Source organism: Manis pentadactyla, chromosome 7 (assembly GCF_030020395.1).
Source record: "Manis pentadactyla isolate mManPen7 chromosome 7, mManPen7.hap1, whole genome shotgun sequence".
NCBI classification, from domain to species: Eukaryota; Metazoa; Chordata; class Mammalia; order Pholidota; family Manidae; genus Manis; species Manis pentadactyla.
This window is the reverse complement of record NC_080025.1, coordinates 123,311,284-123,325,114: the sequence shown is the minus strand read 5'-3', so window position 1 is coordinate 123,325,114 and position 13,831 is coordinate 123,311,284.

Genomic DNA, 13,831 nt, shown 5'->3' with positions numbered 1-13,831 from the left:
CTGATGACAGTTTAGAGAAGAGGGAGAACCCAGCAGATTGCAGGGGATCAAGAAAGGCTTTTTGAGACGACTGGATGGGAAGTCTGTCAGAGGAGCTGGTGAATGATACTGTGAGAACTGGGTACTCCAGGAGGAGAGAGCTAATTAAACAAAGGAGTAGAGGAAGAAATCATGGGGTGTGATTGAAGAATAAGTGAATAGTCCAGTTTGTTTCCTATGCAATGTGCACATAGAAGCATCATGGAATATACTGATGAAAATATGCAATGAGATCACACTACCAAAGAGTCCTGTTTTGAAAGATGGTTAGATCAAATCCTTCAGAAAGTATGGCTTTGTTTTTAAGGTTTTTTAAAACAATTTTTATTATTGGAATAAAACTAATATATAATATTATATTGGTTTCATATATACAACATAGTGACTTGATAATTATATACATTGTAAGGTTTTGGAATATTGGAGAAACATCATCACATCTCTGCAATAGAAAGATCAATATGAAAGCAGTTTAAATAGGCTGTTGGGGAGTTTGAAAGGGAAAAACCAATTAGGAAGCGATTATACAGGATTGAACCACAATGGAAGCAGTTAGAACTTAAATTACTTTTTTTCTGTTATGCTTGACTTTCGACTTTCAGTAGTGAAAAGTGCACCTTCTTATTGAATCCTATCTCTGTCAAAGTAGAAACTGATAACTCAAACGAAGTCAGCCCAAGTATAAGGTGATAGCTTTGCTCATGGCTTTCTTATTGTTTTCTCAGAAGCAATTCCTATAACAGACTTTATAAAAAAAGAATTATTAACTGTTTTTTCTTGACTTCAGTACTGACCTTGTCCAGTTCTTCCCCTCCTCAAAGTTTCATTAAAAAGAGAAACTCATATCTGAGATAAAGTCTACTAAAATATTGATTGAGCAGAAAACTCTAGGAATGGTGTTTGGGTTACTTAACCAGATCACTTTTGTGGTTTCAGGACAGTCAATGAGACTCTTTTCAACACATATCTATGTCTGTATCTGTAACTGGATAGTAGAATCAACTCCATTTAGCATTTCTTTGATGATTCACAGTTTTTAAGCCTTCAAATTCATGACTTCAGACAACTCATTTACATTCCACTCAATGAACATCTATTAAACTTCTTTGTGCCTGGTGCTAGGCTAGCAGTTAGAATACATCATTTAACTTTTGTTAACCTTAAGATTCCTGCCATTAAGTAGTTTATTCACTGAAAGTGAATGTATGCAAACAAAATTTAGCGTGCATGAAGTGTGGGGGTGGAAATGATGAAGTGCTGGTGGGAAGCTGAGGGGAACTGCCTCTGAGGGCTCAGTGGTTGGGAGGAGGGGGCAGGAATGGAGGCTTCACTGAGGAGAAAGCTCACATCTCCTTGTTCTATATTTTAAGGGTAAGTGATTTACTGGATCCAGCTGACTTTGTGTTTATTCTAAGGAAATGCTGGCACTTATTTTTACAAATACCTTCCTAAAAATTATTTTCCTTATCGTTAGCTTCTTTCTCATAAAAGTGGAATTAGAATAAAGGCCCACTTGTTTAATAATTATGGTGATTGAATTTAGTGTGGTTTAAAAGGGTGCAAGTGATATTGAATGCAGAGCATTGGTTAAGTGATGGCTCTTTCATATCTCAACTCATTTATTCAACAAATACTTAGTACTACTGTATGTGAAGCACTGTTGTAGGTGCATGTGATACAGCTGTGAACAAACCCGCAATAAGCCCTGCCCTCTCTGGTTGAGAGAGACAGAAACTGTATACAATAAATTAAAATACTATACGTAGTATGTTCATTAGCGAAAACTAGCATGAAGAAAATGAGTGCCAGTGTAAACTGCAGTTATATAGAAGACCTAACTGTAGAAATGACATTGGAGTAAACAAGCACGTCATACAGCTATGGGGGGAAGAACAGAGGGAACAGGCAATGAAAAGGCACTGACTGAGGCAGGGACATGCTTGATGAATTTCAGGAATGTAAAATGGCCATTATGGATGGAACAGATGAGGGAGGGGCAAAGCAGTAGCAGACAAGATCAGAGAGCTGCAAGGAAGCCAGATGATGGAGGGTTTTGTAAGCTACTGTAATGACTTTGCTTCTTTCATTCAGAGTCAGTGGATTGTTCTGGAGAGAGGAGTGACATAATTTTTAATAACATTTTGTTTATTTCATTTTAAAATTAAGATGATATTTTTATTAAGATATAGAGTAAATTTGCCCCTTTTAGCATACAGCTCTGAGCACATACAGTCATATAACCAAAAAGAAGTGTACAACAGTTCCATCATTCTAGGAAGTTTCCTCATATGCCTTTGTAGCCAATCCCTTATTCCACCCCAGCCCAACTACTGATCTATTTTGTGTTTACAATTCTGCCTTTCTCAGAACACCGTACACATAGAATTATACCATATATAGCCTTTGAGTCTGTCTTCTTTCACTTAGCACAATACATTGGATATTCATCCATGTCATTATACGTTATCAGTAGTTTGTCTCTTTATATTGCTGAGTAATATTCCATTGTAGGGATGCATTACAGTGTGTTTATCTCTTCCTTTCCCAATTGAGGGATATCTGCATTGTTTCCATTTTTTGTTGATTACAAATAATTTTGTTGATTGGAGAGCCATGTAGTATAAACATTCATGTATAGGTTTTTATGTGAACCTAAGTTTTCATGTTGCTTTGGTAAACAGCTAGGAGTGGGAATTTTGGGTAAGTACATTTTTTAACTTCATAAGAAACTTCCAACTTTATCAAAGTACATCATATGGTAAGTATAATTTTTAACTTTATAAGAAACTTCCAACTTTATCAAAGTTGCTATGCCATTTTGCATTCCCACTAGCAGTATATGATAGTTCCACTTTCCATATTGTCAACAGTACTTGGTATTGCCAGTTTTTAATTTTTCTATGTTTTAGCTATTTTAGTAGGTGTGTAGTGGTATCTGTGATTTTTGCATTTCTTTAATTAATCTTATTTTTAAAGAAAGATAAACCAACAGAGAAGTCAAAAGCTAGTATATAAACATATGTTCAGCATTTACCTGGAACCACCAATTATTATTTCTTCACTTGCTTTATTTTTTAATTTTTTCCAGTCACTTGAAAATAAGTTACAGACATAGTGATGCTTCACCCATAAACACAGATTGTATATCTCCTAAGAACAAGAACATTTTTTCTGCTGAACTTAATATCATTAGTAGAGCCAATAAATTAAACATTGAATCAGTAATACTTCCTAATATGTAGTTCATTTTCAGCTTTCCCAAATTTTCCCCCATAATGTCCTTTACTGATCAAATTTCCCTTACAGAAGAACTTTCCCTTCCCTTTTTTCCTTTCTTCTTTTTAATTTGGAGTACTACTAGGGTCTTAGTTGGGCGTCCCTAAAAGCAAAACCAGGTAAGGATTTAAGTGCCAGTAATTTATTTGTTCCTTCTTTACTGTTTTTGAGGGATATTGGTCTGTAGTTTGTATGTTTTTTCTTGTGGTGCCCTTGACTGGCTTTATTATCTGAGTAATATTGGGTTCACAGAGTGAGTTGGAAATGTTCCATTCCTGATTTTCTGAGAGAAATCTGGGGAGTTATTATGATTTCTTCTTAAATATTCAATAGAATTCATGAGCAAAACCATTTTGCTTGGGGCTTTTATTGGTGGGAAGATTTTTTATTACTAATTCAATTTCATTTTTTCTCAGAGCTATATTCAGATTTTCTATTTTTAAGTCAGTTTGATAATTCATGTCTTTCTAGTAATCTGTCCATTTCTTTTAAATTATCTAATTTATTGGAATAAAGTTGTTTACAACATTTCCTCACAACTGTTTTAATTTCTGCAAGGTTGGTAGTAATAGCCCCTCTTTCATTACTGATTTCGGTGATTCTGTCTTCTCTTTATTTTTCTTCATCAGTTTAGATAAAGGTTTGTCAGTTTTGTTGATTTTTTTTTCAAAGAAGCAACATTGACTTCAATTTTCTCCATTGTTTTTCTATTTTACATTTTATTGATTTTTGATCTTTGTTATTGCCTTTCTTATTCTTGCTTTGAGTTTAATTTGCTTGTTGTCTTCTAGTTTCTCAAAGTGGAATCTTAGATTATTGATTTGAGAACTCCCTCCTTTTCAGATATTGGTGCTTAATGTGTAAGTACTACTTTGGCCACATCCCATTCAATATTTGGAAGTTGTATTTTCTTTTTCATTCAGTTCAAAATATTTTCTAATATTTTTATTATTTCTGTGTGCTTTAATTCCAAATATTTGGGAATTTCTCAGGTTTCTTTTTATAGTTCGTTTCTAACTTAATTCTGTTATGCTCAGAGAGATCCTTTGTAGCATTTCTGTCCCCTTTAAAATTATTGAAACATGTTTTATAGCCTAGCATATACTCTACCCCAGAGAATGTTCTATGTGCATTTGAAAAGAATGTGTATTCTGTAGTCACTGGATGGAGTGGCCTATAATGTCAGAGTCACAGCTGTATGAGAGTGTTTGTGTCTCCTTTATCCTTGTTATTTCTTTTTATCTAGTTCTATCAGTTATTGAAGGTGTGGTAATAAAATATCCAACTATTATATTGAATTAAAATTGTATTTTTTGGCATGCAGATTATATATTCAAAATCAAAATCATGTAAAACTGTGCTAAAAAATATTGGAGAAGCAGTGTGGATGAACCTAAATTATTGCATAGTGATTCTGGTTGCCTCATTGAGACTACAGGTGATATGGATGAATGCAGAGACCAGTTAGAGGTTGTTGCTCTAGCACAGGAGAGAAAATGGTGAATTATATGAATATTCTCTCAGATTTGCTAGGGGCCCATAATGTTGAGTTTAGATGAATTAATACATACATGGGACAGTGCCTTTTGGAGAATAAGCACTCATTGAATATTAGCCACTATTATTATACTTTATTATTAATATTATTATTATGTATTACACTTCCTAAGGGCACCATGAACTTCAAAAAAAAAACACCTCATTTTTTCTCATCTCCATAGTTACTTAGCAATATACAGACTGTGTCAACCAAAATGTTCCGTTTTAGGAATACCTGGGCTAAGAGCTGGTCTCACATTACAGAAGAGCTCTTTAGCATCAAATATTCAAAACACAAACCTCCACTCCTACTGACTAGTCCATATTCCTAAGCCTATATCAGTGAATAAGCAGTTATTTACTTTTTGTTGCTCTGGCTTACTGTATTCTCTTTCTTGGGAGCATATTCCCAGCAAAGCTGGTTATGGCTAACCTTTCTCATAAAGAAAGACAAAGGGAAAACATATTAAAAGTTTCTACAATTTCACAATCATGTTTTATGAGTGTTCCCTCCCTCTTTCTGGGCATAGAAAATACATGCTATGTTATCTGTGGTCCCATCTTTTAGTGAATGCAGTTGAAGAGTATTTAAAGAACCCCAGTTTTGCTTTGCTACTTACATTATCAGTTTTTAAGTTGGAAGTTACTCAACATAGGGCCTATATGATAGACCAGAATCACATCACTTGAGCTCAAAGTGGTATCAAACTGTTCCAGTATTACCCAGCCCTTTCTTTCCACATACAAAACTGATTCTGTGGGAAGTTAACTAACCTGTACAAAGTCACATAGTTTGACCCTGGTTCAACATTGATTTTGCAAAAGAATTCCAAGAATAAAAAATCTATCTTGCAGGGATTATAAATAATAATTCTTTTCTCCTTAACCAGTGCACTTATAACAGTCTATGGAATACTATCTTGATTCGGATAACACAGTAGGGGTTTAATAAGAATTTACTCAGTGGAAGAATAAACAAATCTGCAAACTGAAAGAACATGCAGAAAACAGTTTAGCAAAATCAAATGGAAAACCAGGACTGAGTTAAGAAGCAGTGGCAAAAGCAAAAGAAGAAAGTGCAGTTTTCTTGTAACAGTGTTAAGACCATAAAATTAACAGTTCAGCATTAATCAAATGATGTATGTAATTATGGCCACATACATGACGTATGTTCTAGACAAATTATAACACCTAGGTGCTACAATGAAATCTTCAAACTTCTCCATCCCGAAGTTGTAAGTTCAGCCATCCTGAAAGCCACCTTTACACTTTCATTTTATTCCTACCCTCATCACTCCCTTCATTCAGTTAAATACATTATATGTCAGACACTATGCTAAATCCTAAGGATGTAATAGTAAATGAGCTAGATACAATCCAGTCCCTTTTGGAGTTTACATGATGGAAGCACCAGCAGATATTAAACATTATTTTCTTAAATATTTAGGAAACACGTGAGTAGCACTCAGAAAGTAAAATGTTCTGAGAGTATGTAATAGAGGAATCTGACATCGGGAGAGCGTCAGAGAAACGCCTCTTGAGAAAGTGCTGAGAAAGGACTGCAGGTGGCTGGGGGAAGGAGCCCAGGTAGAGGGAGGTATAGGAGGTAGTCTCCACTTATCTGCGGTTTCGCTTTCCGCAGTTTCAGTTATGCATCGTAGTCGGCCGTGGCCTGGTAGCCTAGGAGCCTTGTTGTGACGAATCATCTGAAGGTCAATAGTTGCCTAACGCTATGTCACAATGCTTGTGTCATTCACCTTCCTGCATCTCTGCTCCTGGGCCTTAAATCTTCTCACATCCTCAGAAGAAGGGTGAGTACAGAACAGTAAGATATTTTGAGACAGACCACATTCACGTAAGTCTTATTATATTTTTATAACTGTGCTATTTTTTATTAGTTATTGTTGTTAATCTCTTACTGTGCGTAATTTATAAATTAAACCATCGTAGGTATGCATGGATAGGAAAAAACATGGTATATATAGGGTTGTGTACTGTCTGCAGCTTCCGGCATCCACTGGGGGCCTTGGAAGGAACCCCAGGTGGTTAGGGGGGGACTAGTGAACTGTGTTAAAGCTCTGTGTGGAGACAGAACAGTGTGAGTTCAAGAATCAAGAAAGGGTGGCATGCAAAAAGCCAAGGCGAGCACAGAGTGTTTGAGGCCCGGGGATTGTATGAAACAAACTGCTGTTCCTCTACAATGGGTTTCAGTCATGTTAAGTAGAATAACTTTATGAATGTTAGACTGTCCTTCTGTGGGTCATAGGAGATCACACATGATTGTTATTAGAGAACTGACTTCCTACCAGTTTGAATGTAAGAGCCTCACAATTCTGTCTTGATTTTTCCTTATGTTTACTGAATTGTGTTTCCATGCTTGCACCCCAAATATTGCAATCTGAAATAGGATAATAATTCATTGATCGAAGATATTCTTTTGGTATAAATAGATATTATTGTTTAGTATCATAGTTGTTAGATCTTTGATTCCTAGAGCTCTGGTGCTAAACAATTTTCTATTGCATTCTATAAATTTATAAAAGATTAGAAATCATTTGGCTCAGGTGCTCAGAATTTAAAAATCGTTTAAAAAAATAGTGTAGCTTAGTCAATCTCAAAATGATCATTCTCTTCAATGAGTAATACTTGAATCAGTCACATGGTTGTTAAATGAGATTTCCATTTCTGTCAGCCCAGTTGTCAATTCTGCAAGCTGTATTCAATATTTTTTCTTGAACTTTTTAAGAGATGTAAATTATTCATAAGCAATACACTCTGTGAAAACCATAGAAACTTTCTGAGTTGAATGTCTTGCTATATGGACAGACATGTGATTGGTTTGTTTTATGCTTTTTATATCCACTAAATTTAAGTATAACTGTAGATGTCTAAAATTTTCTATTCATAATTTATTTTCCTGAGTTTTAAGAGGAACTATCTCTTGTAATTTTACTCCTCTTATTTGTGTTTATATTGATAATGCATTTGAAACTTTAGGTCCATTAGGATTTATTTTCCCTAATCTAATACAGTATTTTGAACTTGATAAAATTAAAAAGTTTGCCTGAGACAGAATTTGGAAGTTTAACGAAACAGTGTCTGAGAGAGAGAACATTTGGAATGTCTAGAAGAGATTGTGATGTTGATGAGGGAAGCTTTCAAAGATCGTAACAATGACATAATCATATTTTTCTTCCATCCTTTTCTTCTGCTAATGACTTTTATTCCTGCATATCTTATTGTTTCTAATTTTGTTTACCAAGAAAGTGGGCTCTGATCACCAAAGCTTTCAAGGCAGTGCAACAAGTTGCCCTGAGTGGTGAAGCGTTTTGGAAATGGGGAAGTTATACCGAGAAGTATAATTTATGTGCTTTAGTCATTCTAAACACGTATCCAAGTTTGTTTTTGTTTAATAGCATGTTTTAAACATGCAGAAATATTTTAAAACTCTCTACAGGTTGTTTCTATCACATTGATATTTGAAGTTTAAAGTCCAAAGATTTTAAAACAGTTTGTAAAGGTGAATATGTTCTTTTGTGAATTACCAGTGTGTGGACAGGAGAGAGGTTATGAATCATGCTTTGGTCCCTGAAAATCATGCGAGCCGTATTTTCTTTCATTTTTGAAAATATGCTCTTAAGGTTGATGTGGGCCGAGCTTAGTTCTATTAAGTTTTAATCTCGCTGTCAGTACTCCTGGAAAGATTTTTCGTTTGTTTGTTTCTTCACATCTGATTAGCCTTAGTGACTTGGGGTTAGGGCAGTATCCTATCTTGGTTTATTCTGATTGAATTCCAAATTGATTGAACAAACCCCACATTAACACGTTGGCATTCTTCTATGGGCATAATACAGTGATTGTTGGAGGAGTGTGCCTTCAGAGGCCACTAGGGTGTCAGACAGTAAATGGGCCCTTTGTTGGCTTTGGGGGTTGGAATATTTTTCTTTGTTTTGCTGCTTTTGAGATTGTTGGACAGAAATTTAACTTTTCTTTTTTTCCCTTTGGCAACAGATTTAAAAAGTTTCAATAATGTTTCTTTAAAAGGCTTCATTGACTTCCTTAGAACTTTGTTTCTGAATTAACTTTTACTTCCTGAAAACCTTTGAGCAGGACATTTACATGGCATTTGCAACAATTAGAAAGTTCACTGGTAGGTACCGATTTTTTGGTCACTGAGTGTAAAAAGATTGGATGCTGTAATTCCAACTGATTGTGTGATTGTTTAAACCTCACTCATAAAGGCTTTTTCCTGAAGAGTCTTTGTCTAGGGCAGGCCTGTGAGATCCAGCTGCATGGGTCCCTGTAATGAATGCCTTTGTGTACATGGGCAGCTCTGCTCTGACATTTGATCGGCCCTATTTGTATCTCCACCTATTTCCATAGCAGCAAAGTGTGCATATAATGCTGTTCTTTGTAATCTGGTCGAGCAAATGTATTGGTGTTCTTCTATATTGTCACCTTTGGATAGTGGAGTCTAAATAAGCGTTACGTGAATAATTAAAAAACACAGAATGACTGATCCACACTCAGCTAAGTGAGGATTATGACTTTGTTTCCAGTGCTGCAATTCCCTGTCACCAAGGTGAGCTATCTGACTTGGCTGCTTTAATTTATCAAATTAACTAGAAAGTTTACAACTTTCTAGTTAATCAGGCTTCAGGCACTGAAAAAGGAGAGAAAATATTTTTTAGTGTTAGAATCTTACAGAGTAAAGACTCATATGAAGCCAGCCACCCACACACACATGCGCGTGCACGCACCCACACACACACTGCAGTGTGTAATGATGGATGTGGAAAATCAAACTGCTAATATTTCCTGATGTAGCAGCAGGAAACACACTTAGACCTCCAGGGTCTTCCTGTTTTAAATCATTATCTCAGAAAGTCACAATCAATGCTACTTATAAGAAACTAGGAATTTGTTTTTCAAAAGAAATACTGTTGGCATTTGAGATAAGACAGTTCTTTGTTGTGTATGACTTTCCCAATGTTGTGGTGTATTTACTAGACATGACCCTTCAGGACTTAGATTCCAGGAACGACCCCTAGTAGTTGTGACAAGAGAAACCTCCTTCCTTTTCATTCCCACCTCCCATCTTCCAAGTGTCTTGGGGAACTGTGGAATGGTGCCAGACTAAGCAGACTGAGATGCAGTCATATATGAGCAGTGAAATCTTTTGAAAAATATAGAGGTATAGCCCCTATTTATAAGTGTACCATGTTTTATAAAAATTAGAATATGAAAAGAAACATTCAGCCTCCAAATTATAGAATATATGTAGACAACTCCTGCCTTTTAAAATATTCTCCAAGATGGTTTAATTTTTAAGTACTTTCTTTTTATTGACTCTATACACATTTACCATAGAAACTGTTAGGATATGTTTCTAAGATCTGTTTAACAAGTTGTAGACTTTTTTTTGAGTAGAGAGACCACAGGCTTGATGAGGTGTGGAGGTGTTGAAAGGCAAGAGACCCTACAGAGTTGAATTTGCCTACATCCAAAAATCTATATTTTTGGTCTTGAGCTCTTTCAGTATAACCAATGTAAAAAACTCACTGACTCAGATGTGATAAAAATATCAATTAATTTGTATATTTGGGGTATACCAGCATATGCCCATATCCTCTATCTACAGTGCTGTGACCTGGTATCAAAGAGCCTGTGGATTTGCACTGGCAGCCATGTGGTTGCTTGGGGAATTAAAGGAAATGACAAGTTTAAAAAGTTAGTTTCTCTAGGCCATGGAGATACCTGAGCAAATGCTCTCTCATGACTGAAATGCCCGTGTTCCCCCAGATTTTGAGTCTTTCTCTTTTGGACTTTGGTAGATAAGCTGCAAGGAATATATCTCTGTGTTAATTTCACTGATTAAATTGAATGCTGTTTCTAACAAATCTAGTGTTCCTACATGCTTAGCAACTTGATCTGGTGCCTCCTATTTGGGATGACATTAATTTTATGTACAGAAGGAAATAGTCTTGCTCATGTCTCACAGTTGCTCTGGAAGAAACTCAGAGTCATCTCCTATACTGCAGCTACTCATGATAGAGATAAACTAGCCTTAATGACAAGCAAATATTTATACAGCATTTACTCTATGCCAGAAATGGAAATAAGCACAAAAAGTTAGAAAACATGTCTTTGTTAATACAGAAACATTTAAAGAACTATTAAAACACCCTAGTGAACTAAGAATTACATAATAAACTTAAACAGATTGCTGCACTATTTTTTCATGAGTTTATAACCCTATATTGTTTTAGGTAATGAAAACATTGTGCCCCCATAAACACTTGGTTGTAGTTGTCTCAGCCTCATTTTTCTTCCACTGAATCATCCTTTCCTCCATTAGGCACTGAGCAAGCCATCTCCAAGCCTTAAACATCATTCACCTCATTTCAGACAGACCCTGTGACAAATTATAGCCTCCTCAGACATTAAAGATACATTGATCAAGAGAAGTTGTAAGACATGAAAGAAATATTAATCCATATGCCTTTTAGAAAGAAAAGAAGAAACCACTTTTATGAGTGACCTTTGAGCTGAACAAACCATATGGAGTCTTTAGAGTACCTGCTAGTTTCTTGTCCCTTCCGAGGTGAGTATACTATCGTGAATAGTGTACCTTTCCCACCCACATTCTGTTCTTCATTGTGAGACAGCCAGAGATCAATAAACCATCCTCTCAGGTTATATTCATAGTTCACTTCTACATCCATGGCAAATATAAAGCTCCCTCTTCCCATGATCATTAAAATTGGAAACAAGAAAAAAAAACCTTTTCTTTTCCTCAAGGAGGAAAATGTACAGCAAAAACTGAGTAGTAGTAAGGACCTTATGCACCTTGAGGCAAAATCAGCCAATCATATTTTTGTGATGACTTTTACAAAATAACATTTGGGTTATAGAAATCTATTTGAAGATCTTGCCAAGGCTTGGCCTATTTGAATGAATCTTTGAATAATTAAGACAACGAGAAAAAGAAAATGACTACAAATAATACTGGGTCATTTTTTAATACTTGTGAATGTATTATATAAATGATTTCTTACAACAACCTTGAAAGATAAACATTACAGTCTTATTTTCCCCATTTTACAACTAACAAAACTGAGCTTTACAGAAATGGAATAACCTGTTGAGGATCAAAGCAGATGGTAAGTGGCTGAACTTGGGATTCAGTTGACAGGTCTAATTCTATGTTGTATGCCTTTCTCACTATGTCATGGATTTGCCCTTCTGAACAATGCAATTGATTTTTTAATCAGTTATCATAATACAGTGGGTTACAGCAGTGGAAACTTTCTCCAACTAATTTAAGTGACAAAATGAATTTATTGAAAGGATAGTAGTAGCTAACATCTGAAAATACAGGAAACATGGCTCTGGGGTCCAGATTAAGAACTAATATAAGGTCTTTGCTGGGCAGCACTGTGGAGATGACAGAACCCTTTTCTGTACTAGCGTCACTGCTTAAGGTTCAAATTTTCCGTAGAGTTTGATTGGCCTTGGTTAGGTGCTGTGCCCATCCTGTGGCTATGTGACAGTGCTGTGACAGACAGCTTTGCAAAGATTGCCACAATGGGATTTGGAAAGCAGTGGGTAATTAATTCTCTTAAGGGAAGTAAGGATGTTTTTACCAGGAGGAGGCAGAAAGGACCACGGGCAGTACAAAACAATAGGTATTCACCATGCTACCTTCTAGGGTTGTGGAGGAAATTAAATAATAAGTATGGGGTGGCTGGGATCTAGTGCTCCAAAAGCAGAAGTTGTAATTATTATAACCTTCTCTTGTATAAAATCCAAGTCTGTGCCTTACCCATCAAACATGTAATTCGAGAAAAATCAGTAACACTAATAGGTTTCTATTAGGGGGAAAGATTTTCCCTCAGGTATGTGGAAGCACACACTCCTGCACAGAGATGTCAGGTGGGAAGCCAACCAGCCAGGCACTCAAAGTGCAGAAATACCTACGATTGTCCCTCTTGTTCCTTCCCAAGCCCATGCCTAGATGAGTACAAGCTCCAACGTTTGGGAAGCTGGCCTGTGTAGGTGTTGACTGTAGGTTTAGAGCCAGTATTCCTTGGAGACACCTGAGTTGGACAGTAGTTGGTTCACGGGATTATGTTCAAAGGCATATCAGGGTCTAACTGGGGGGCTTAATCTCAAACACCTATATGTGCTGGAAAAGTGGTGCATGGTCATAGGGCCAGTAAGAGGGATGGGTTGACAGCAGTATGAAGGACATGCTTGAACTAAGAAGGCACCTATTACTCTCTTGCAATGTGGTGAGGAAGGAACTGCAGTATTGTGAGATCACTTGATTTTCCAAAGAACTAGAAATCCTGATTTTTTAGGTGAAGTTAATTGGGAATGAGTTAAAAAAGTTTTAAAAATACTTTTTAATCGAACACTGTGCAGACCAAGTAAAATCCATTTGTCAGTTAAACTTTTTCCTATGAATGGTCTGTTTTGTCATCCTGTTCCAGAAAAGGCCCTAAGCCAGTAAAGCAGTTAATTTCACTCACAGTTGTATACTGCACATGTTGCTGCATTTTCTACTTTGTCTTTCCACTTATGCTGCTGTTTATTGCTTTTTTTTTTTTTTTTTTTTTAGCATGAATTTAGTTGTAGATGGAGTTGAGGGAGAAGGTGAGAGGAGCGCTGGGGAGGATTTTTCTCAGGCCATGACTCGCACTGTGTGCTAATTCCTCAGGCCTAGGACATCAGGCTTAAACTGCCTTTAGAAAGTCAGGCAGAACAGAGCAGCTGCACATGGTTACTGGAAAAAGGAGGAAAACAGAACCCTCTTCCCACCCTGCAAATCTCTTCAAATGCTTACTCCACAAAATACTTGGAGCTGGGAGTTGGGGTTAGAGACACATAATGTTGACGTTTTTCTTCTGTAACATTTCCTTCCTGGTTTGCTTGTTGGGCTTCTCTGTGCAAAGCTATTCTAGGGAACTTCTTT